The sequence below is a fragment of the Monodon monoceros genome, unplaced genomic scaffold, assembly GCF_005190385.1.
Source record: "Monodon monoceros isolate NGI ecotype Baffin Bay Population unplaced genomic scaffold, NGI_Narwhal_1 Super_Scaffold_12, whole genome shotgun sequence".
Classification (NCBI taxonomy): domain Eukaryota; kingdom Metazoa; phylum Chordata; class Mammalia; order Artiodactyla; family Monodontidae; genus Monodon; species Monodon monoceros.
Window position 1 is genome coordinate 86,025,143 of NW_021703768.1, and position 27,846 is coordinate 86,052,988.

A 27,846-nucleotide genomic window follows, 5' to 3' on the forward strand; every position below is an offset into this window, starting at 1 on the left:
TCATTTTAGAGAAAATACAGCTGCTCGTCTGAGCTTTATCCCACCAAGTGCCCAGCCACTGTATTTTGTCTTGACCCAGTGGTACCTCTCCACTCTATGTATAGCAGCAGACCTATGACCCATAGGGTTCTTATGCAACACATGATAAACATTTCTTAGGAGGCCCATATGGCCATCACCATATTCTTTTCCTAGGGGATTTGGAACCAAGACTGAAAGAACTCTTTCAAGTTTTCAACCTGATAAACACTCTTTGGATTGCTGACTTTAGGAATTATCTGAGGTTATTTGTTACAACTTTCTTCACTGGAGGAAATGCCATAGGAGTAGTCCAACGCAGCTCTCTTAAAAGTGTAACTGATTTTTGGGAGAGTTCCCATTCCTCCCACCTGCCTTTAAAAGTAGCAATTACAAATGGATGGTTTTTCTCATCATACCTACAGCACACTTCAAAGTGAGCTACACATATGATCAGATCCTTTTCAAGTCCCAGGTGAGAAGAATCACTTCATTCTCAGCACAGGCCCTTTATAGAAGGGCATCTTTAGTCTAATTGCTTACCTTGATACACCTGAAACCTTACCTATTGAAGGGCTCAAGTACCAGTGACTTATTTATGCTTTAAACAAGATTGTTATCTGCTGTTCTACAAAGTCTTCTATTTGCTATTTACTCATTTTGTTTTTTCGCTTAACCTTATGACAAAGAAAACTGTTGCAATTTCATGATTCAAGAAAAATCTGTGAGGATGTCAGCAAAAACTCTTTAACCCCAACAAAATGTGGGCCAGAATTAGAAGACTAGATTTTCCAACTTTCACCCAAACCTCTATAACCTTTTTAAAAAATCACCATCCATTAGCCCTGAAATTTATGAGATGATATCATTCAGTTTTAAATTCACCAACCCATTTCTAATAAGTTGTTTATGCACATGGTACAATATTCAAATTTGCAAAAATTTATTCTTCAAAGTAATTAACCCTCAGTTGTCTCCATCTGCCAAGATGTCTTTCTTTGAAGCTATAGCTATTACAGTCTATGAAAGCAACACCCACACAAACACAGAGGCATAGGAAGCGATTATTTATTGATTTGTATTTCATTATTTCAAATTTTTAAGTTAAAAAATTGTCTTAAATCAACATTTTTGTGCACATATTTTCCATACATGTAAATACAACTTTAGAATAAGCTTCCAGAAATGAGATTATAAAGACAAAAGGCATATTTGAAATTTTAGATAGTATTGTAAAATTGACTCAACTAAAGTCAACTTCACACACACACACACACACACACACACACACACACACCTTGTAAACCCATATGCTGTGTATTTTGCTCTTTTGCTCTGATACGAAAACTATGATGTATTGCATTAGTTTTCTATTGATGTTTTAACAAATTTCCAAAAACTGAGTGGATTAAAAACAATGAAAAACTTACAGTTCTGTAGTTCAGCAGTCCAGCCTGGGTCTCACTGGGCTAAAAGAATATCAGGGTGTCAGAAGAGTTACATTCCCTTCTAGAGTCTCTAGGGCATAATCTGTTTCTTTGTCCTTTCCAGCTTTGAGATGATGCCCACAGTCCTTAATGCATGGCCCCTTTCCTCCATCTTGAGTAACAAGAGTTACATCTCTGCGTGCCTTTCTTCAACACTCACACCTCCCTTTGACTCACTCTCCTGCCTCTCTTTTCTACCTTTAAATACCCTTGCAATTAAATTTGATCCATCTGGATAATCTTGGGTAATCTGCCTATCTTAAAGTCAGCTGAGTAGTAAGCTTAATTCTATCTGCAACCTTAATTCCCCTTTGTCATGAAACAATATATTCAGATTCTGAAGATTAGAATATGGATATCTGTGAGGCAAGGGGCATTATTCTGCTTACTGCATAGATAGATTGAATTTCCATTTATCTTATTTTAAATTAGATTGGTCACATTTTAAAGAAATATTTTGATTCTTGTTGCTTCTTTAATAAAAATTAGTGTCCCATGTATTTAATGTATTTTATTTTCAATGTTATGTAAGTGTGGAACTATAAGATTGTCCATCGAAGTAAAAGTCCTTCAAGAGGCATATCTTTCATCTGATCTTAAAATGAGAAGTTTAACAAAATATTTTAATAAAAATGTCTTGAATATATTATTTATTCAAATATTAACTATAGAGAGTCATTTTGGTACATTTTCTTTCATGGTTATTGAATAAAACCCATTTTGCTTAGCCATTTATTAGCTTTTCAAAGTTGTTTTAAGTCCATAAGTTTAAGGGAAAAGAATTTGCTGCTATTGATCCCCTTAAGATTAGATAAAGGAAAATTCAGCTTCAGCTGAACTATATCAAATTCAGCTAATTTCCTCCATCCTGGTTTTCAATTGGCTGCAAGGATGGTTTGAGGAGGAGCTGAAAATAACAGCTATCCTCTCGTGAGCATTAACATTTTCTTTTAAGTAGACTGAGAATAAATTCAAATGCAAAAGTGGAACATATTTTGAAAATAAAACATTAAGATTTACTGCTTGTATCTTCTATATTTTAATACTACATCAGAAGATTAAAATACTGAAAACTGGTAATATGGTTTATGTTATGTGAATATGGAAGGTTGATGAATGTGAAAGGTTCATTTATAAATTACAAAGAAAAATATATGCACATTAAAATTCATCTAATTCTTCTGAAAACTACTAATCCACAATTGGTCTAATGAAAAACATATTCTATTTTGTGGGGAAAATTTTTAGGGGGAAAAAGATGTGTGCTAACATCAGTTTAGAGAATACAAATGTATGACCATTTTCATAGTATGAAAACAAAATAAAACAAGTAAACAAAGAAAAAGAAAATGTAGAAATATGAGTAAGGACATGTTTTATCCACATAAGTACTTATGTACTTTATATTCTGTGCAGTTTTTTGTTTAATCCTCAACACAAACTTGAAAAGCAAATACACATTTTGTAATATATAATGTCATGTCCTGAATGAGGTAAAAACTTTAAATAAGGATAAACCATATCCTTATTTATTGGACTAATAATTTTCTGTTCCCTTTAATTTCATAACATTTATAATAAAATATCACAAATTTGTTTGATAGCAAATTCAGGAGATTCTTTTACTAGCCAAATAAATCTTTTATTTTCTTGGTGCAACAGACAGAATATTCTTCTTTGATTTATAGTATAAAATTGCAACTTATTATGATAAGTGGAATCTAAAGTTACATTACTGACTACAACTATAAAAAGGGCTAGCAGTATATATTAATTGTATATGCTTTAAAATAGTTTACCAATTTGGACTGGGTTAAATTTCTTTACAAACATTATATCTTAGATTTATTTTCTTCATTTTCTTCTGACAGAAAACTAAAGTTTAAAAACAAAAATTATAAAAATTTGATTATTTCACTGTCTAAGCTCATCTTCAGTTAATGTCAATTTGAATTAATTCACACAATCAGAAACTACTGTGTGTATTTTAAGATTAAAACAGTGAAAGGTGCCAGAAAGAAAGAGTTAATATTTAGGTACAGTTGATTCTACCTATAAAACCACATAGAAAAGCTTCATTATGGATTCTAATATCTCTGTCAAATTTTTGCTAATGCCTTTATCAATTTTCATAATAAACTCTACATTCACTTACTTTTAATTACTTTTATAATAGAAAGAGGGTAAATTCCAAACATCTGGCCTACAACATTGGATAAAAAGATCACAAAGGCATTGCTTGCTATTATTATATGCTTGCAAGATATGTGTAAAATACTGGCAGAACTCTGAAAAATGAGATGACATGCAGAACACATATAGCACAGTATTTCAATTAGTATTTTAATTATGCGCTGTGAAATCTAGGGATACTTTTTTATTTCTTAAAAGTAAATGAAGTAAATCTCATCAGAATTATCTACTCCTATGGATAGCAATTTTTATGATAAACCACTTTGATCTACAACTGCGTTGCAAAAATCCAGTTGTCTCACACTGTTCATGGAAATCAGTAATAGGACACAGGCTGTGAGCTATTAAAGCAATAACAGAATATTAGGATGTCTACTAAAATGTCACAAATGTGTACCAGAATTTTATATAATGCTTGTAGGATGTTATAATATTGTAGTGTTTCCTTTTGTTTTACTGGTTAAGCAGTAACTAGTATTGCTAATGTAGTTACGTTTCCTATCATAGAATCCAAGTTGAGCCCCAAATCATAGTATTATATTCATCATACAAAGTGAAATTTTCTCCTATTCTAGAAATGGCTTTTTACTTCTGCATGGTTTTCAAACTGAAAAATTTTGTTAAATTTGTATGTACTATATCTTGACAAAGGACTAAGTATTAAACCTTAGTAAACTTTGTTAAACTATTTCAAAATGTCAAAATCAAAGCAGCGTTTTTTATTGTTAAAAAATTACATAAAGCAATAATAATGTCAGAAAATGAAGAAACTATTATTTCACATGGCCATGAAGTTTTTCTCTAAAACCAAGTTATCTATCATCTTCTTATCCGAAAATTCTTCTTTGCTTTTTCAAGTTCATCACCAGTTAAAGTCATTTGAGCACAAAAAAAATTGTTTTGATTTTAAATGTGAAAAAACTGAACTATTAATATTCAATAATTTTTCAAAAATCAAACTCAGTTTTGGACCTACATTAAAAATAAATTCTAAATTTTTGCTTAGCCATCAGAACAAAGCCACTATTTCTTTTTGATGGTACAGAAATATTTCTGTCATGCTTAGATTACAAGATATTATCAGTTCTATGGACTTTGGTATTGATCAAATTCATGATCAAAATTATTATTATGGATTGTGGGGTGAGCATGAGAAAGTAAATAATTGTGAAGGTGGTTGGGGAGAAAGCATCATAAGAAAAATTAGAAATATTTGAATAAATACATAAATATGTGTAAATGAGGTACAATGCATTGCATTCCATTGGAAGAAGATAAAGTTTAGTTCAATAGACATGGCAGAAAGTTGTCACTTTTGGTATTTACAATCTTCTACAAAATAATAATAGCCTTTGGTCATTTTGAACACTATCTGCACTTTTGCCCTGATAAAATTCATGAGCAACTGGACAGACAAGCTTCTGAAAATAGACTGGGACAGTTGTCATACTTCCAATAAAAGCTTAATGAAACTTAAAACTATCTCATAAGTCCAGATGGACTAAGGTTATAGTATAATTCTTGCTGTTTCTGTAAGCTACCTCAGTCTATGCTTCTGGCTCCCGCAGAAGTGTTATGTCATTGTGACATGCCTTGTAGCAATGTATGATTTCTGTAGAAATTAAGAGTGTTTACCAATGAATCTTTTGGACTCAAAAATAAATGTGGATGATTACCCAATGTTATTTTTGTCACTCATAAAATACTCAGGAAACTTCCTTTCATATGGCAGGATCTACAACTGCTTGCCTTCTTCTCTGGACAACACAAGTTTCCTCTGTATGCAATAATGTACTTGCTTAGCATTTGACTGTGTACCAGAGCAATCTAAGTCATACTTGCACAGCTTACCAGATCTGCAGGAATATATCTTAAAAGCCTAAGCTAAGGTTTCTACTCTATATGAGTAATGAAAACTCTGTACTCCTGCTGGGGGTCATTTTCTCAGCTTCTCCTACCCAGTAATTAAATGACCACCAGTAAGCACGTTGCCCATAGAATTTAAAGAATCAAAACATTTTTCTTAATACCCCTTTTAGCAAAAATGATTTTATCATTTTTCTTCCATTTTCTTAACATTTTAAATAAATTGACTACTGATTAAAGCCAAGGTTATTTCTTAGCACTGTTTAATCCTCTTTACCTAGTTAATTAGCATCAGGTGTTTTTATTTTCCTGTGCAAATTTATTGGAGGATCAAGCTCTGGGTGTGTGGCTTATATGCATATGATAAGTTTTTGATAATAAAATATATGGATTAACAAAATAAGTGTCTTTTGGGTAAACCATTTTTGAAAAAGAAAAAGGGTGTGAATCAGTTCACCAATCTGAAATAAACATATTTTTTAAATTAATTTTTATTGGAGTATAGTTGTTTTACAATTTTGTGTTAGTTTCTGCTGTACAGCAAAGTGAATCAGCTATATGTGTATATATATCCCCTCTTTTTTGGATTTCCTTCCCATTTAGGTCACCATGGAACATTGAGTAGAGTCCCCTGTGCTATACAGTAGTTTCTCATTAGTTATCTATTTTATACATAGTAGTGTATATATGTCAACCCCATTTTCCCATTTCATCCCACCCCCTTCCCCACCCCCCCCAGTATCCCTACGTTCATTCTCTATGTCTGTGTCTCTATTTCTGCTTTTCAAATAAGTTCATCTATATTGTTTTAAGAAATAAAAAATTATAATATTTTATATTTTTCTTAATGTAATAGCATGTGATGAAATCACATCTTGCAACAAAATCGAAATTATATTTTCCATATTCTGTCTTGCCAAAGAGTTATCCTTTACACCTCCAGTGATTGTGCACAAATTTGCATGTGATGAACCTAAGAAATACTGTGAGACAGCTATTAAACAAATGAAAGCCTTTATCTCAGACGCTATGGGAGAAAGAAGATAGTTAAACAAATTTTAGCTTAGAAATTTAGTGGAGCAAGGACAGGGGAAAGTGTCTGTGTAGTCCTGAGGAAATTTAAACATTTATATGAGAAAAATGCATAAGAGCTAGAGTGACCCAGATACTTAGTGTGGTAAATGTTTACTTGATATTGTGCTTAACTGCCAACATAATGGATTCTTCCAAGGGAATCAGATAAATGCTTAGCATCATCAAGAACAAGAGAGACAGATTAGATATACAACTTGGTAAAGAAACATCACTTCTCAGAGAGGAGGCAGGATGACTTAAGGAACTCTAGGTTCTAACAACATAATTTGCATTTAACTTACTAATGTTTATATACTGTTCACTGTTTAATATCTGAAAAAAAGTATTTTTAAAATCCGTATAACTCTTTGAATACCATAATGCCAGTAAACTGCATTAGAGCAGTAGAAATAGAACACAATAAAGAAGCAAACAGATCACTAAGAGAAACCATTCTCTTTAAACTTAGAATAGAGAGAGTAGAGGGATCAGAGACAAAACACTGGCTGCCTATGAAGCTATCACAGGCATTTTACCTCACAAAGCAGGGAATATAACTGTGGCATTACTTAATAATTCTATACAGTTAAATTTCCAATCTAAAAATTAAAGTTTTGAGAAACAAAGAAATATACCATTTTTAACTTACCAAATTCAAATAAGCTGGATTTGAAATCAGTGGTTCTCATAGTATTTTATTATTAAGTAGATCCTTTTAATTTAAAAATCCCTATATTAATTCTCAATTAAAAAAATAAATTTAGACTATCTTTTTTTTATTAAGAGAGTCTAGTGAATAACAATTAAAGACTTGGATCAAGATTTTTTTTTTCTTGTGTGGACTTTTATATTTAAAGATCCTTTAACATTAAACACAGAGTAAATGATAGCTAACAGAGTAAACAATAGCTAACAATTCCATACTTTTTCTTCTTTAATATCTAGCATAATATAAATACAGGTAATTTAGGTTTGGACCCTGGCTTTATGTCAACAGAATAATACTGAACTAGTCTTTAACCTCCTTTAATCACATTATACAAAATCCTGGAAATTTTCCCATGCACATAATTATGAATTGCACCCTTCTTTATAACTTGTGACTTGACTTCAAATGATTTTTTTTTTTCAAATTTGTATCTGACATTAGTAATATTTGGCAAACCTAGTTGTCTCCTTGCTTGTTGACCTTCTGCTCTTGGATATCCTATGAGCTAGTCAATTTTAACATCTAGGTGTTCCTCAATCTCTTACTGTCACTTCTGCACTGCCAAAAAATTTACAAGGCCCTACTTAATTGCTCATGACTAAAACCTTGTTGTCTTCCTTGATAGATCTACCAATATTTTTCTCTCATATCATGACCCTGCAATGTTCAATAGATCACATTTTATTAATGAGTACATCATCCGTAAGATTCTAACATTTCCTATCTCTCATATCACTTTAGTGATCTTTTTGCAGTGGCAATAAATTGACAGGCCATCATCAAAAAATTTTAAACAATATTACTACTTTCCATACTTCAATACATCAAATCTGATTAATGCTTGCCGTGGCCCTCAGTTTAAAAAAATCTATCACATTTAATCCAGTGAATCCATTCTTTAAAGTGTTAGCAATAACAGATCACAGATATAATGTCAGGACAAGTAGGGACATTTTCCAAATTGTAATTAATACCAATACTTATGACAAAATTTGATTCTATTAACTGTTATCTTAACCTTCTATGCTTAGTTTATACCTGTTCTCATAGTAATTTCAAAAAGGCCTAAAGCATTATCCTTAAGCATCTGATGTCTACATATATATTCAGGGCAGCAATAAAGCTTTCAGTTAATGCTCCTGTGATACATTAAAAAATAAAAATAATTGGGCTTCCCTGGTGGCGCAGTGGTTGAGAGTCTGCCTGCCGATGCAGGGGACACGGGTTTATGCCCCGGTCTGGGAAGATCCCACATGCCACGGAGATCTGGGCCCGTGAGCCATGGTCGCTGAGCCTGCGCGTCCTGAGCCTGTGCTCCGCAACAGGAGAGGCCACAGCGGTGAGAGGCCTGCGTACCGCAAAATAATAATAATAATAATTTTAGTTAAAAAAAACTCTTTAAAAAACAATTATATCTTTTGCTGTGAATAAAAATACAATCATTGGAAAATGGGTCCAAATAAGTCAAAGGAAATTTTTTTAAATTTGAGGTTCCTACACAGAAGTCAAGATTCGATAGGCTAGAAAATGACCACTGTAGATTTTTGAAGAGGATATCATGGAGATATGATTTTACTTAAAGTATTCAAGTATCATTGAATAGATTGATTGATATGGACAAATGATTCAATAGATCATTAAAGTAATACAGAGATGATACAGTATTACAATTTACAGAAAAGGAGAAAAAGTGGGAAGTTTAAGAAGTACTTCAAATAATAAAACAAAAATAATACATTGTTGCAGAAAAGGTAATTGTCAATGTCTAGAGAAGGAGGAAACAACTGCAAGGGTGATATATTTGCTGTTCATTTGCATCAACTGGACTCTATCCTTTTAAAACTGTTTTTCGAGGAAAGGGAATTGATGATACCTTGCATCATCTCTTGGTGTGCCCTTCCTGTCTATCCTGGGGTTGATACTGGGTTTGATTCATTGTTATTTATATTCACTTATTCAATTAGTTTAGACTCTAATTCCCACAGATTGTGGAAACAGCAAAGTAAAATAGAGAGGGGGCAAATTATCTTTCTTAAGCTAATAACCATAGTAACCCTTTATATCTTCTTAAATATTCTTTCTAAAAATGGTTATTTTTAAGTCAGATGTACATAGAATGTATTTTGCATAAATTTGTAAAGACCAGGGATTGTTTTAAACAATGTTGAATGATAAAGCTAATTGCTCAAAGAATGTTCTAAAAGGATTAATTTTTTTTCTGTTATGAGATGTAGGTTTTTCTATAAAATTAGTCAAAACTACTGTTTATATTCAAGGCCCATTTGTTTAATAAGTTACTATCCTGCTAATGGAGTTCCTTTAAGTGTATAAAACTAGAATAGTGATTGGCCACAAGTTTAAAATATTGTTATCTTTATATAAGCTACTTTTTAATGAACTTAGGTTCATTTATCTTTTGGGCAATGTTAAAGATGTAAATACACTATGACTGGTATGCAAGGAAAATATTACTCACTGTATTTCTTGTGGATATTGAAAATGACTTGGTTTTCAGATGTTTATTAGCTCAAAATACTGAAAGTATATGCTGATCTTCCAGAAACCCTTCTATTTTCACATTTCAAAAGATAAATAAGGACTAATGGTCTGTGAGTAAACATATATATATATATATATATATATATATATTCTCTTTTGGTTTTTTCCACCACTTTTTTCTTAAGTTTTTACTCATAGCTGCATGAGGAGCAAATGAAAACTTGCTCTTATATGTAAGCTTATATATAATATAAGCTTTAAACTTATATTGTGTTCAACCTTAAGGATATTATCCAAATCTTCCTCTTAGGTTGCTATTTTCACATCTCAATTTCTAATGAATAAAAGCATCTTTACCCATCCAGAGTCTTTTTAATATCCTTAGCCTTTTTGTGCTTGTTGTTTCAGTTTTTATTTAATAGCTGCTACTACTCAGCGAACAAATAATTTCTAGTTGTTACTGATGGATGTGTTTTCAATTGATAACCATAATGATTACACGTTTCTTATATATATAATGCAAGACAAGAATTTTAAAATTGCCTCACGGAAAGTAATATATACAGTAAACACATAGGAGCATAGATTGTCATTAGGTTTCATCATTTATTTACATGAAATTACCATAAACAAAATTCTTTTTTATTTTAACATCTTTATTGGAATATAATTGTTTACAATGGTGTGTTAGTTTCTGCTGTATAACAAAGTGAATAAGCTATACGTATACATATATCCCCATATCCCTCCCTCTTGCATCTCCCTCCCACCCTCTGAATCCCACCCCTCTATGTGGACACAAAGCGCTGAGCTGATCTCCCTGTGTTATTCTGTTGCTTCCCACTAGCTGTTTATTTTATAATTGGTAGTGTATATATGTTCATGCCACTCTCTCACTTTGTCCCAGCTTACCCTTCCCCCTCCCCATGTCCTCAAGTGTAATCTCTACGTCTGTGTCTTTATTCCTGTCCTGCCCCTAGGATCTTCAGAACCATTTTTTCTTTTTTAGATTCCATATATATATGTGTTAGAATACAGTATTTGTTCTTCTCTTTCTGACTTACTTCACTCTGTATGACAGACTCTAGGCTCATCCACCTCACTACAAATAACTCAATTTTGTTTCTTTTTATGGCTGAGTAATATTCCATTGTATATATGTGCCCCATCTTCTTTATCCATTCATCTGGCAATGGACATTTAGGTTGCTTCCGTGTCCTGGCTATTGTAAATAGAGCTGCAATGAACATTGTGGTACATGACTCTTTTTCAATTATGGTTTTCTCAGGGTATATGCCCAGTAGTGGGATTGCTGGTTTATATGGTAGTTTTATTTTAAGTGTTTTAAGGAACCTCCATACTGTTCTCCATAGTGGCTGTATCAATTTACATTCCCACCAACAGTGCAAGAGGGTTCTCTTTTCTCCACACCCTCTCCAGCATTTATTGCTTGTAGATTTTATGAGGATGGCCATTCTAACCAGTGTGAGGTGATACCTCATTGTAGTTTTGATTTGCATTTATATAATGATTAGTGATGTTGAGCATCCTTTCATGTGTTTGTTGGCAATCTGTATATCTTCTTTGGAGAAATGTATACTTAGACCTTGTGCCCATTTTTGGATTCGGTTTTTTGGTTTTTTGATATTGACCTGCATGAGCTGCTTGAAATTTTGGAGATAAATCCTTTGTCAGTTGCTTCATTTGCAAATATTTCATCCTATTCTGAGGATTGTCTTTCCATCTTGTTTATGTTTTCCTTTGTTGTGCAAAAGCTTTTAAGTTTCATTAAGTACCATTTGTTTATTATTGTTTTTATTTTCTTACTGTAGGAGGTGGGTCAAAAAGGATCTTGCTGTGATTTATGTCATAGAGTGTTCTGCCTATGTTTTCCTCTCAGAGTTTTAGTGTCTGGCCTTACATTTAGGTTTTAATCCATTTTGAGTTTATTTTTCTGTATGGTGTTAGGAAGTGTTCTAATTTCAGTCTTTTACATGTAGCTGTCCAGTTTTCCCAGCACCACTTATTGAAGAGGCTGTCTTTTCTCCATTGTATATTCCTGCCTCCTTTATCAAAACTAAGGTGACCATATGTGTGTGGGTTTATCTCTGGGCTTTGTATCCTATTCCATTGATCTATATTTCTGTTTTTGTGCCAGTACCATAATGTCTTGATTACCATAGTTATGTAGCATACTCTGAAGTCAGGGAGCCTGATTCCTCCAGCTCCAGTTTTCTTTCCCAAGATTGCTTTGGCAATTCGGGGTCTTTTGTGTCTCTGTACAAATTGTGAAATATTTTGTTCTAGTTCTGTGAAAAATGCGATTGGTAGTTTGATAGAGATTGCATTGAATTTGTAGATTACTTTGGGTAGTATAGTCATTTTCACAATGTTGATTCTTCCAATCCAAGAACATGGTATATCACTCCATCTGTTTGTATCATCTTTAATTTCTTTCATCAGTGTCTTATAGTTTTCTGCATACAGGTCTTTTGTCTCCATAGGTAGATTTATCCCGAGATATTTTATTCTTTTTGTTGCAGTGGTACATGGGAGTGTTTCCTTAATTTCCCTTTCAGATTTTTCATCATTACTGTATAGGAATGCAAGATATTTCTGGGCATTAATTTTGTATCCTGATACTTTACCAAATTCATTGATTACCTCTAGTAGTTTTCTGGTGGAATCTTTAGGATTCTCTATGTATAGTATCATGTCATCTGCAAACAGTGACAGCTCTACTTCTTCTTTTCTGATTTGGATTCCTTTTATTTCATTTTCTTCTCTGATTGCTGTGGCTAAAACTTCCAAAACTATGTTACTAATAGTGGTGAGGGTGGACAACCTTGTCTTGTTCCTGATCTTAGAGGAAATGGTTTCAGTTTTTCACCATTGAGAGCAATGTTGGCTGTGGGTTTGTCATATATGGCCTTTATTATGCTGATGTAAATTCCCTCTATGCCTACTTTCTGCAGGGTTTTTATCATAAATTGTTGTTGAATTTTGTCAAAAGCTTTTTCTGCACCTACTGAGATGATCATATGGTTTTTCTCCTTCTGTTTGTTAATATGGTTTATCACATTGTTTGATTTGCTTATATTGAAGAATCCTTGCATTCCTTGGATAAACCCCACTTGATCATGGTGTATGATCCTTTTAATGTGCTGCTGGATTCTGTATGCTAGTATTTTGTTGAGGATTTTTGCACCTATGTTCATCAGTGATACTGGCCTGCAGTTTTCCTTTTTTGTAACATCTTTTTCTAGTTTTGGTATCAGGGTGATGTTGGCCTTGTAGAACGAGTTTGGGAGTGTTCCTCCCTCTGCTATATTTTGGAAGATTTTGAGAAGGATAAGTTTTAGCTCTTCTCTAAATGTTTCATAGAATTAGCCTGTGAACCCATCTGGTCCTGGGCTTTTGTTTGTTGGAAGATTTTTAATCACAATCTCAATTTCTGTGTTTGTGATTGGTCTGTTTATATTTTCTATTTCTCCTTGGTTCAGTCTCAGAAGGTTGTGCTTTTCTAAGAATTTGTCCATTTCTTCCAAGTTGTCCCTTTTATCGGCATATAGTTGCTTATAGTAATCTCTCATGATCCTTTGTATTTCTGCAGTGTCAGTTGTTACTTCTCCTTTTTCATTTCTAATTGTGTTGAGTCTTCTCCCTTTTTTTCTTGATGAGTCTGGCTAATGGTTTATCAATTTTGTTTAACTTCTCAAAGAACCAGCTTTTAGTTTTATTGATCTTTGCTATCGTTTCCTTCATTTCTTTTTCATTTATTTCTGATCTGATCGTTATGATTTCTTTCCTTCTGCTAACTTTGGGGTTTTTTTTGTTCTTCTTTTTCTAATTGCTTTAGGTGTAATGTTAGGTTGTTTATTTGAGATATTTCTCATTTCTTCAGGTAGGATTGTATTGCTATAAACTTCCCTCTTAGAACTGCTTTTGCTGCATCACATAGGCTTTGGGTCATCATGTTTTCACGTCATTTGTTTCCAGGAATTTTTTGATTTCCTCTTTGAGTTCTTCAGTGATCTCTTGGTTATTTAGTAGTGTATTGTTTAACCTCCATGTGTTTGTATTTTTTACAGGTTTTTTTACTGTAATTGATATCTAGTCTCACAGTGTTGTGATCAGAAAAGATTCTTGATATGATTTCAATTTTCTTAAATTTACCAAGGCTTGATTTGTGACCCAAGGTATGATCTATCCTGGAGAATATTCCATGAGCACTTGAGAAGAAAGTGTATTCTGTTGTTTTTGGATGGAATGTCCTATAAGTATCAATTAAGTCCATCTTGTTTAATGTATCATTTAAAGTTTGTGTTTCCTTATTTATTTTCGTTTTGGATGATCTGTCCATTGGTGAAAGTGGGGTGTTATCATCCCCTACTATGATAGTGTTACTGTTGATTTCCCCTTTTATGGCTGTTAGCATTTGCTTTATGTTTTGAGGTGCTCCTATGTTGGGGGCCTGAATATTTACAATTGTTATATCTTCTTCATGGAGTGATCCCTTGATCATTATACAGTGTCCTCCTTTGTCTCTTGTAATAGTCTTCGTTTTAAAGTCTATTTTGTCAGATATGAGAATTGCTACTCCAGCTTTCTTTTGATTTCCATTTGCATGGAATATCTTTTTCCATCTCTTCACTTTTAGTCTGTATGTGTCCCTAGGTCTGAAGTGGGTCTCTTTTAGACAGTATATATACGGGTCTTGTTTTTGAATCCATTTAGCCAGTCTATGTGTTTTGGTTGGAGCATTTAACTATTTACATTTAAGGTAGTTATCGATATGTATGTTCCTATTACCATTTTCTTAATTGTTTTGGGTTTGTTATTGTAGGACTTTTCCTTCTCTTGTGTTTCCTGCCTTGAGAATTTTCTTTAGCATTTATTGTAAAGCTGGTTTGGTGGTGCTGAATTCTCTTAGCTTTTGCTTGTCTGTAAAGGTTTTAATTTCTCCATTGAATCTGAATGAGATCCTTGTTGGGTAGAGTAATCTTGGTTGTAGGTTTTTCTCCTTCATCACTTTCAGTATGTCCTGCCACTCCCTTCTGGCTTGCAGAGTTTCTGCTGAAAGATCAGCTGTTAACCATATGGGGCTTCCCTTGTATGTTACTTGTTTTTCCCTTGCTGCTTTTAATATTTTTTCTTTGTATTTAATTTTTGATAGTTTGATTAATATGTACCTTGGCATGTTTCTCCTTGGATTTATCCTCTATGGGACTCTCTGTCCTTCCTGCAGTTGATTAACTATTTCCTTTCCCATATTAGGGAAGTTTTCAACTATAATCTCTTCAAATATTTTCTCAGTCCCTTTCTTTTTCTCTTTTTCTTCTGAGACCCCTATAATTTGAATCTTGCTTCGAATGTTTAATGTTTTCCCAGAGTTCTCCGAGACTGTCCTTGATTCTTTTCATTTTTTTTTTCTTTATTCTGTTCTGTGGTAGTTATTTCCACTATTTTATCTTCCAGATCACTTATCCATTCTTCTGTCTCAGTTACTCTGCTGTTGATTCCTTCTAGAGAATTTTTAATTTTCATTTATTGTGTTGTTCATCACTGTTTGTTTGCTCTTTAGTTCTTCTAATTCCTTGTTAAACGTTTCTTGTATTTTCTCCATTCTATTTCCAGGATTCTGGAATCTCCATGATCTCTAGAGTTAAGGAGATGTAGCTATGAGTCCCAGAGGCCACAGTGGTACAAGTTCACAGGACATGTATGAAAGAGAAAGGAGCTGAACAGAATGAGAACTCCCAACATCTCATGAAAGTCTTCCTCATGGCATCAGACACATAATATTAGTGCCTAGAGCAAACTAGACATCACTGAGTAAAGAACCACCTGAATGATTAGAGGGAACAATTCCGGTCTCACACAGAATCAGGAATAGTTCCTTTTCCCAAAGACCATAGTGGAGAACCTCAAAATTTATATGGAGCTGTGTAGAGCAGTGGTCCCCAATCTTTTTGTCACCAGAGATCAGTTTTGTGGAAGACAGTTTTTCCACGGACCAGGGGGGAGTGAGATAGTTTTGGGATGCTTCAAGCACATTAGTTTTGTGCTTCAAGCACATTACATTTATTGTGCACTTTATTGTGCACATTACATTTATTGTGTACATTTATTGTGCACTTTATTTCTATTATTATTACATTGTAATATATAATGAAATAATTATACAACTTATCATAATGTAGATTCAGTAGGAGCCCTGAGCTTGTTTCCCAATTGATTTATTATGGTCTCTGTGCAGTCAAACCTCTCTGGTAGTGATAAACTGTATTTGCAACTGCTCCCCAGCGCTAGCATCACAGCTTCAGCTCCACCTCATATCATCAGGCATTAGATTCTCATAAGGAGCATGCAGCCTAGATCCCTCACTTGTGCAGTTCATGGTTGGGTTCATACTTCTATGAGAATCTAATGTCACCACTGATCTGACAGGAAGCAGAGCTCAGCTGCTAATGTGAACAATGGGGAGTGGCTGTAAACAGAGATGAAACCTCACTCACTTGCCCACCACTCACTTCCTGCTGTGCAACCCAGTTCCTAACAGGCCATCAACTGGTACTGATTCATGGCCTGGGGGTTGGGGACCTCTGGTGTAGAGTACTCAGAAGATTATGCCTCAATAGTGGGAGAAAATATTCCTAGAAGAAATGTTGCTTTGTTTCTACCTAAGAAACTTAAAAGTAGACACAAAAATTAAAGTATAAGAATTGCAGGATTACAAAAAATTCAGTTTCCCAGAATAAAGCACAAGAATATGCTTAAGAATACAAAAACATTTAGCTCCCAATAATGGGAGCTAATTAAGTTAGATATCAGATATTAAATTAAAATATTTGATATCTAATCAAAAATTGCCAGGCTTGTAAGGCAATAGCAAAAGCTGACTCATAATGAGAAAAATAAATCAATTAAAATAATCCCAGAAATTTCACAGAGCATAGAAGTAGTAGACAGGGAGATTCAAACAGTTATTCTACAAATTCAGAAAGCTAAAGGAAAGGTTGAATATGTTAAAGACATAGAAGACATAAAAAAGACCCAAATCAAAATTTTAGAGATGAGGACTACAACATTTGAGACTTTTAAGAAAAGAATTAAGAATGAGACAAAATTAATGAGGATGAAGACATAGCAATAGAAACTATCCAAATGAAACTTGGGATAAAAAAGAAAAATTGACTTGTTTATAGTGGGATAATATACACGTAATTGGAGTCCCTGAGGAAAGAAGAGTTATAAAAACTTTGAAAAAACAATTTTGAAATATAAAAGTTGTTTATTTCTTAAAAACTTGTTTTGAAAAAAAATTGATGCAAATTGTAAGTCCATAGAACTAAGAAACTCAATGAAACAGCATATTAAATGTGAAAAGAATTAAACAAGATGTTTCATAATCAAATTATTTAAAACCAATGAAAAAGAGTAAAATCCTAAAAGCATCCACAGAAAATGATACTTATTTACAGAGGAACTAAGGAAAGCATGACAGCAGAATTTTGTTGGAAAAATCATAAACCAAAATACAGTGGATAAATATCTTTAAATATCTTCAAAAAAAAGAAAGAAAAAAAGAAACTATAGACTTAAAATTCTAGAAAAAGTGAAAATATCTTTCAAACTGAAGGTAAATTGAAAGCTTTCAGATACACAAAAGTTGCTTAGTTAATTACCAGAAGACTTGAATTATAAGGAAGGCTGACTAAAGCTCTTTAGGCAAAATAAATGATACTTAAATTGGAAACAACCTGGAAAAACACAAAATATGTTCATTGTTATTATTTACATCATATTATAGTTAATTTACTGTTAAAAGTAAAAATAATAACTGTGCATTATGAGGTTTATAAAATATGTAGAAGTAAAGCGAATGATAACTATAGCACAGAAGTCAGGGTGGGAGAATCTTATAAGGTTTTTATACCATACATGAAATGGTATCATTTTTGTAACAAAATTTTGACTTGTAACAAAAATCAGTAAGGTCAAGAAGATAAAGAGCTGCTTGCAGAGTAAATTAATATGCTGCATCTGTCACTGAAATTCTTGATCTTAAAAAAAAATCAACTGAATTAAGCAGTGATGTAGTAAATTTACCTTGTGGAGCAACTCATTATCTCATCACATGATAACATTCTCAGTATTACTTGTAATTAAGAGTTAACAAGGAATAAATTTTAAATAAATATAATTAATGTGTTCAAGAAAACAAAGGAAAATATATAAAATATCAGAGATATTGGAAAACCAAGAGTCATCACTTTGCATCACTGTACTAACTGAAACATGTGTCCTTGTTTTGCACAGTTCCAGTGACTAGAGAGTTGGCAATGCAAAGACACAGTTCCAATATGCAAGAGTTTAGTTAACCATACTGTGTAAAAAAGGAATGTCTTCATATAAGAAAAGGATTCAAATGGAAATTATAAAAGTAAATAATATAATGCATCAGATTATGAACTCAGTAGATGGATATAAAAATAGAATATACAGCCAACAATATTTTACTGAAATGGAAGATAAGTCAATTAAAAAATTACAAACTGAAGCAGAGACAGAGAAAAAGTAATAAATAGCAAAGACCATAGAAGACATGTAGATCAGAGTAAAAGGTCTAACAAGTTTAATTGGAATCACAGAAAAAGATAAAACAGAATTGAGCAGAACAATATTAGAATAGGTAATGCCTGAGAAGTTCCCAAAATAGATGAACAATATCAAGAAGCTCTGTGGATACCAATCAAGATAAATACAAAGAAGACCACATGCAGGCACATCTAAAAGAGTATTTTTCAAACCTTATGTTCTTAAAAATATTGAAGTCCCCAAAGTGCACTTTTTTTGCATGAATTGCATATGTATACATGTTTAATGTATTAAGAAATTAAGGCAGAAATATTCAAAATACACATTCATTTAAAAAATACCAATATATTCATTATGCTAATGTAACAGAACATATATTTACAAATTATAACTATATTTTCCAAAACAGAATATAATTACTGCTATAATTGCTTCACATTTTTGTAAATATCTTTCATATCTGGTTTATTAGAAGATACCTGGATTATCATATCTGCTTCCAAAATCAATCTGTTATATTATTTTGGTAGAAGTATATGAATAAAATCTGGGCTTAAACAATTTTGTTGTAAGAAAATGGAGGAGAATTGGATAAGAATAATCTTTTCAGATAAATGGGGATATTTTTCCTTAGTAAATAAAAAATTGACAAGTATTAGTTTTATAAGGATAGTCATAATATGGAATGTGAACGAGTATTACCAAATTTTTTGTATTCTATTACATTCAAATCCAATGACCCAATTTGCACTTTGCATGGATCTTATATCTATGTTTTCATCTTGTAAAATCAAGCATTAGTCACTTTGGAATAACAGCCAAGAACCAAAAACAAAGAGAAAAATCTTGAAAACAGTCAGGAAAAAACCTTCATTGGAGAAATAATATGGAAGAAATCAGAAAACAGTGGATTGGCATCTTTAAAGTGTTGAAACAAAATTTAAGCACATTCTTCAGCAGAGGTAAAATGATTCCAGATAAAAATATGAAAGTGCATAAAGGACTGTATAAAGTGCATAAAGAGTATTGTAAAGCTTAAATACATGGGTAAATATAAATGGATACTGACTGTTTAAAATAATAACAGTAGTGTTTTATATGGCCTCAAATATACGTAAGTTAAAATTCATGGCAAGAATGAAACAACAGAAGTGAGTAGAATCCATGAGAATAAAGGCAAAAAAAAAAAAAAGTACCTGCATTACACTTGTATTACTCTCAATATTTGTATAACTGTCATAATGCAAGGATGCATATATAATCTCTAAGTTAACCACTAAAACCAATTTGAAAACATGGAGGGAAACATTACAAATAAAAAATAATTGATTAATTCTGAAACAGGAAAAAAGAATCTTGAGACATGTATATCAAATTAAAAACCTGTTATAAGATGATTAATTAAAATATAAATACAAATGAACTAAATAATCCAATGTCTTATATATGAAGCTGAATTTATAGTTATTCTGCCAAAGAATAATGACATTTATTTTGAGTCTTTTTCTTCCAAAGGTAAGGCTTATTCAGAATTTCACTCCTTATTTACATTCTTATGCACATGAGGAGAATATACAGCTATTTATAATAATGATTAATATATTTAAAATGCCATGCTAGATAGTTGGAGAAATAATGCATGTACAAAAATAACTATGATATTACAAGGCAGAACATGTTAGATGCAGTAAAGATTGCATCAATATTTTTTCTACATATAGTTTAAGACTAGTGACATCCTATACAAAAAAAAAGGTTGATGAGGTTAAAGGTACAATCTTGCCTTGAACTAGAGTTCTTTTTTTTGCAACAAATGTTTAGGTTGACTTGGAAGCTGAAATTTACATCTTTTAAAATGGCTTTAAGTTAACTAAGTGCACTAATGAAATTAGAAACCGTTTCAAGAGAGTCTCAAATTTTGCTGCAAAGCCTAATCATGCACTTTAATGCAGCTTATTATTTTTTTTTGTTATATTTTCACATTTGTTTATGGTCAGACATTTCAGTAGCCAACTCCTTATTCATCCTGATTATCTTATCCTCTTCTGGAACTAAATCTAAAATGACATATGGTCAGGCAAATTTTCAATTTCAGTTGCAAACTTGTTCACGGGAACTTTAAAAAAAACACATGAATCTTTCAGAGAAAATTAGAGTCAAGAAAAGCTTCACCAAAACTGCTGCTAGTAAAAAGTCACTTATAAAGAGATCTCACTGCAATAATGGTGTATGTAGAGATTAAAGAAGATCCCTTATTTTCCCAGGAATAAATAATACTTCATAAAATTGCTTTCACATCTGGCAGTATTAATAACCTTTCAATTAAATTAATTTTGAAATGTCTTTATTTTGCTAATCACTTATTATTAATAGTAAGAAACCAATATTTACTAAGTACTGTCTGTCAAAAATAACCCAAAAATTCACTTTTTTATATTGTCTATTTATTTTTATGCCATTGTAAGGAAAGTATCATTATTATCATTTTATAGGTGAGGAAACTAGGGCTTAGGTACAGCAAGGCAGATAATATCAGCTTCCTAATATGTAACCAGAGTGAAAATTCAAACGACAATCTGAGTTCATTGTGTTGATTTTTACCTGTCAATTAAATGACATGTATGAAGAATAACAAGTCTGTGAGCCAGAAAATAGCAATAGAAATTATCAAAATAATTCACATTTTAATGATAGAGAGAATGTGATGTATCTAAAATAAAAACCAATTTTTACCCTATAAGTATTATAGAATTCAGTTAAATAGAAAAACTAACAAGAATGAAAACACATTTTTTCAATAAAAAGCAAGGAAATAAATTTATAGCTACCTCTTTTTTTTCAAATTCAAAATTCATTTATTGTAAAAATTAGAAAACTAAAAACAAAGAAAACCTCTTTAATCTGATAAAATGATAGCAAACATCCTGTTTAATGGGGAAATACTAAAAGCTTTTCCCTGAAGTTAGGAACAAGAGAAGGATGCCAGCTATCAACCCTTTCTATTCAACAGTGTACTGGAGTTCTATGATATAAGGCAATCAATCAACCAAGCAACCAAAAGAAAATAAAAATATAAGCAATGAAAAGGAACTGATAATACTGTTTTTATTTGCAGATGTATGTTATGCTAAAAATCCAAAATAATATACAAATAGAAAAAATAAAATAAATAAATGAATTATACAGCTACCTCTTAAGTAAGACATTTTCTGGATCACTGGTGTTGAAGGGCACAGCTTTTGATAAGTCACTAGTTGAACATGCAGTACATTTGTCATGTAAGAATAAAAAGGAAATAAAAGTAGAAGTTCCAGGGAATAAGTCAGGGACAAAAAGAATCCTCTTTCTGTAGTTCAATCAATGAAAATCTTAATGTAAAGTAGATATGCATGGAGATATGCAAGGAAAGAGGTCTAGGAATTCGAGACTACAGTAAACTCAGGGATATGATACAGTCTCAGGTATTTCTGACATATCTAACAGTCATCATGATCATGAAAATAATGATAAAAATAGCTACTATTATGAGGGATACCTATCATTGAACCCAACTTAATGCAGTGTTAAGAATATAGGTTCTTGAGTCTGAACGCCTAGGTTTGAATAAAGTTCTGACACATATTATTTCTGCAACACAAATAAACTTTCAATTAAGTTAATTCTGAATTTTTTTATTTTGATAATCATTTATTATTAATAGTTAAAAAATATTTGCTAAACATTATGTATCTGTCCGAATCACCTCACTTTTTCTGTCTCAACTCCCTAATTCTTGAAAGCATTAATCCAGCCAAAGTACTCAGGTGACTTGTCTGGGTCTCATTGGAAAAAAAAAGACACTGTAAACATTTACAACAAATTCACTGTCTTCGAGACCTCACCCTAGCATAAAAGGAAGAAAGCTTGAGTAATCATTTTTAAATTTAGACTATAAAAATATGTTTATACTCAGTAAATTGTTATACTACAAAGTGGGCCAACATCTAACTAGAAGTCAGAAGGCTTGTTTTCTAGACTTTCTATTTCTAGTCAACTTCTCTGACTCTTTGAGGAAATAATCCTGCTTGAAATGATAACAATGCCCTTATTTCTCACTCTTTAAGAATCCCTGTTTTTCTCCTTTTTCTTCTCTCCTACTTAAGAGGGCAGAAGAAGAGTTGTGTTTTATCTACACTCTGTGATTTTGTGTCTAGAAACATCTATGGAGATGGTAGACATTGATTTGGTTCCATTTCTGAAGCTAAAAAATGTACCTTTTATCTGATCAAAGGGAATAAGATATTCACAGTGATCCCTGCTGGCTTTGACTCCAAATTATTCATGCAGACAAAAGGTAATAAAAGGTTCAGATACTTTGTAGATTACTTAACCTAAAACTTTCATATTTTAAAAGAGAAAAACGTGGCCCCCAAGATTAAGCATATAGAATTTCTGAATGGTTAGTGAAAAATCAAGGTCACAGCTATTGAGTAGAAGGTCTGGAAAGGGTCTCCTGAGTTTTAGTTAATAATGGTTCCATTTTTCTCAATGTATCCTAGTTACTGATAGTAGAAACATACTGCCATAGACTAATTTTAAAATAAATTAATATGTGTGTATGTGTACATACTGTAAAATGATACCATAAATTATAAATTAGACATTTTTGAATGCTAAAGATCCACCATTATTTGAATATATAAAATTGAAAAGAGATAGTATGCATAATAAAAGCTCCCTAATAAATATTTATTAAATGAATGGAGGCACTGTGTATCAATGCTTCTTAGTAATGTTGTATGCAATACATGGAGAAATTTGGAAGCATATCAAGATTTCATAAAATGTGAATTAAAGATATATGTTCTAACAGCATCATATTTTAACATGAATAGAATAGAACTTTTACAAAATTCAAAACACACATTATTTGGGAAAACTTCATATTTTTCTTAAGTAGATTATTAAAAGTTAAATTATAAAATTTTAAAGCCAGTCATTTAACTTAATTTAACTAATAATTATAAAAAGTTATCAACATTCAGATACATATAACCTGTAGAGTTGTGTATATTTTGGCTATATAGAAATAATAGCAGTTAAATATCTTCTATTATAGCCATTTAATTTTAAATAATAATCCACAAGTATAGAATTGTTTATATTTTAATTAAAATTCTTAGTAATTAAGATATAATAGTTTCCAAAATATATCTTCTATCTGGATCATCACAAAAATAAATGAATATTAAGACTACTTTTTAAAATTTATTTTTGGTTTTCCAGCACTTGATAACATATTTAATCTCTGATATACTTTAGAATTTCCTTTTCACATATCTCTACCACATATTATTTAAATGAAGTAAATAAAATTTCAGGTAAGATTTTGGTTATAGATTCTTTCACTTCCTATTGAAAAGCTTATTAAAAAAATAATAAGATGGAAATTTAAATACCTTTGAAACTAGAAATATCAACACAAATCTTCCTGTTTTCGGTGGACTATCTACCTTCCAAGGAATGATGCAGAAGTACTGCCATTTAGGAGGTGAACAGGCAAGAAGAAAGAATTTTTATCTCTATCCATACTTTAAATTATTCACAGAACACATGAAATTACATCATGTCCCATAATGTGCAAGATCAGATTTAAAAAATCACATGTATTGGTCCCAAAAATGTGTTTTTATCCTTAACTTGTTTTTTTGTTTGTTTTTTGGTTTTTTTTTGTGGTACACGGGCCTCTCACTGTTGTGGCCTCTCCCGTTGCGGAGAACAGGCTCCAGACGCACAGGCTCAGCGGCCATGGCTCACGGGCCCAGCCGCTCTGCAGCATGTGGGATCTTCCCGGACCGGGGCACAAACCCGTGTCCCCTGCATCGGCAGGCGGACTCTCAACCACTGTGCCACCAGGGAAGCCCCTTAACTTGTATTTTTTAAACTCTAAAAAAATCAATAAAAGATTTTGTCATACAAAAACAGGCAAAGACCATGGCCAGATGATAATCTGAACAGAAACACAAATTGCTAGCAAACATGAAATATTCAACCTGCTACTATTAAAATCATTCAAAAGTAAGGCAAAATGAAGATAATTTTTTAGGGCTCTTTTTTTGTTGTTGCTTTTATGAAGGCATGATGAAACACATATTCTTACATACAGATACTGGGATTCTAAAACATAACTTTCTGGAAAGCAATTAGACATGTATATCAAGAACCTTGAACTAGATACACATTTTTGGTTCAATAACTTCATCCTATAAATCATTTAAAAAGTCATTTCAAGACAGTGAAAGGGATTTATATTCTATAATGTTCCTACATGTTGGAAAAACATCTAAATGAAAGAAAGAAAGAAAGAAAGAAAGAAAGAAAGAAAGAAAGAAAGAAAGAAAGAAAGAAAGAAAGGAAGAAAGAAAGAAAGAAAGAAAGAAGAAAGAAAGCTAAGTAAATTGTTATTCATAATTGGTAATGTCAGTATTTTCAAAGAATTTGTGTTGGTATTAGTAAATTTATTTAAAAATGAAATGTAGACAAGAGAAGGAAGAGAGAGAACAGCATTTCAGATAGGATACTAAGTTTCTTAAATTGCAAACTTTATAAAATATTTAAACACAAGAATGATAACATTGCCCAAAGCAGTATGGTATTGCCATAAAAAACAGACACATAGGTCAGTGGAAAATAATAGAGAACCCAGAAATAAATTCACAAATATATGATCAACTAATTTATGACAAAGTAGCCAAAAATATACAATGTGGAAAGAACAGTCTTTTCAATAAATGGTGTTGGGAAAAATGGACAGCCCCATGCAAAAGAATGAAACTATACCACTACCATAAACCATACACAAAAATTAACCCAAAATGGATTAAAGACTTGAATATAACACCTGAAGCCATAAAACTCATAGAAGAAACCATAAAACTCCTAGAAGAAGACATAGGTGGTAAACTCCTTGATATCAGTCTTGAATATGATTTTTCAGATTTGACAAAAGCAAAAGCAATAAAAGCAAAAATAAACAAGTGGGACTACATCAAACTAACAAACTTCTGCACAGCAGAGGAAGCCATCAACAAAATGAAAATGCAACCTATTGAATGAAAGAAAACATTTGCAAATCATATATCTGATAAGGGGTAAATATCTAAAATATACAAAGAACACATACAGTTTAATATCAAAAGAATAAACAATCTGATTTAAAAATGGGCAGGGGATCCCAATAGACATTTTTCCAAAGAAAACATACAGATGGCCAACAGGTACAAAAAAATATGCTCAACATCTCTAATCATCAGGGAAATGCAAATCAAAACCTCAATGAGATATCACTTCACATCTGTTAGAATGTGGAGGAAAGGAAACCCTTGTGCACTGTTGGTAGGTATGTAAATTGGTGCAGCCACTATGAAAATCAGAATGGAGTTTCCTCAAAAAATTAAAAACAGAACTACGTTTTGATCCAGTATTTCCTCCTCTGGGTATTTCTGTGAAGAAAACAAAAATACTAACTCCTAAAGATATATTCACTGCTACGTTCATCACAGCGTTGTTTACAACAGCTAAGATATGGAACAACCTAACTGTCCATTTACAGATGAATGGATAAATAAAAAGTGGTATGTACACATGATGCAATATTATTCAGCCATAAAAAAGAATGAAATCTTGACATGTGCAACAAAAAAGATGGACCTGGTGAGCACTATGTTAAGTAAAATAAGTCAGACTGAGAAAGACAAATACTGTATGAATTTACTTATAAAAGAAAAAAATGAAAAAAAATGAGTTCAGGGGTGAGGGGTGGGAGCTGAACAAAATGGGTGAAGGGGATCAAAAGGTACAAACTTCCAGTTATAAAATAAATAAGTCATGGGAATGTAATGTACAGCATAGTAACTAAAGTTTATAATACTGTATTCCATATTTGAAAGTTCCTAAGAGTTCCTAAATCTTAGAAGTTCTCATCACAGAGAAAATTTGGCAACTATGCATGGTATTGGATATTAACTAGAATTATTATGGTGATTATTTTGCTAATTATACAAATTTCAAATCATTGTTGTACCCCTAAAATTAATATGTCAATTATGTCTCAATAAAAACTTTAAAACATAAAAATAAATAAAACAGTGCGTGGCATTTAGTAGGCTCTCAAAACAAAATGAAACATAAAGAATAACATTGCTTTTCTAGGGAAAAGCTTGTGATTTTAATTTATAGAAAACTTTATTTTTACATTTATTAAATTTATTACAAGTATTTATATAGTTCAGTATTAAAGTTAATAAAATTAGTGGTACACAGTTATGGAAACAATGAATTAATATTCATTTTAATGAATATTAAAATCAGTTGTAATGAAGTACAAAAATCTGTTTTATATATAATTGCAAAGAGAATATATTAAAAAAGTTTTAATAATAATACACCCTTCATCTTGATTTATGATATAAATAAAACTGGAAAAGTGATTAGATAAGATTAGTTGAAAATACAGATATAATATTGCCTTTGCATATATAGAGTTTGGACACACTTTAAACATTAAACAAATAAAGAAATAGTAAGGCACTATTTCATACGCAAAAATCCACAGGATTTACACTTCTTATTCTCTAAAAAAGATGAAAGCAAGCAAAAGAGAGGAAAAAGAGACTGAGAGAAAATAATGGAAATATGGAAAAAGCATAAAACAAGGTTACAGAAATATGAACATATCAATTAACAAAATAAATATACATCCAAAAGACTGTACAGTGAAATGACATCTGAATACTCATGAGTCAGTTTCTTCTTCCTACCTATATAACTAAAATCTCAAGGGAAAGAAAAATGCAAAGAAACATACTAAGAATCAAAATGAAGATGAAAAAATTACATGTCCACATGGGAGTGTGTGTGGAATAACTAACACCTGTCTCTAATAACCTACCAGTCTATTTTTGTTGTTCTAGTCTTAATTTTTGGAGTTTTCCAAATTTTTGGTAATGAGCATATGCAATTTTTTATATCAAAACAAAACAATCTTATAAATATAAATTTGTTCAATATCCTTTGGTGTAAAAAATAGGTATTTCCCACATAAAAATCAATCTAAGCCTGATCTCTCATTTACAGGGTGGAAAGATGTTCAATATCTGTTAATATTTGGGAGACCTTTGGACTCTGAAGTCTAGTCCAGACTAGAGAAATTTGGGAAGGTCATTCTTATATTCAGTTTTTTCTTAACTATTGAGATTCTTTGTCTAAGATTTTGTGGTCCCTTTTGAAGGGTATCTTCACTCCCTCATTCTAAGTTTGGACTGGGAGGTATTCTGCTATATATATACAGCCTCCTTACCCAAGACACATAGTTTTACCATGAGAATAGGGCTCAAATTTCCCAAATCCCAAACTTCCCAT

The 27,846-nt window shown here is 31.9% G+C and overlaps 1 pseudogene; it reads right to left on the reverse strand.

Annotated features, from left to right (window-relative positions):
• LOC114892109 lies at nucleotides 1-27,846 on the reverse strand (annotated as a pseudogene).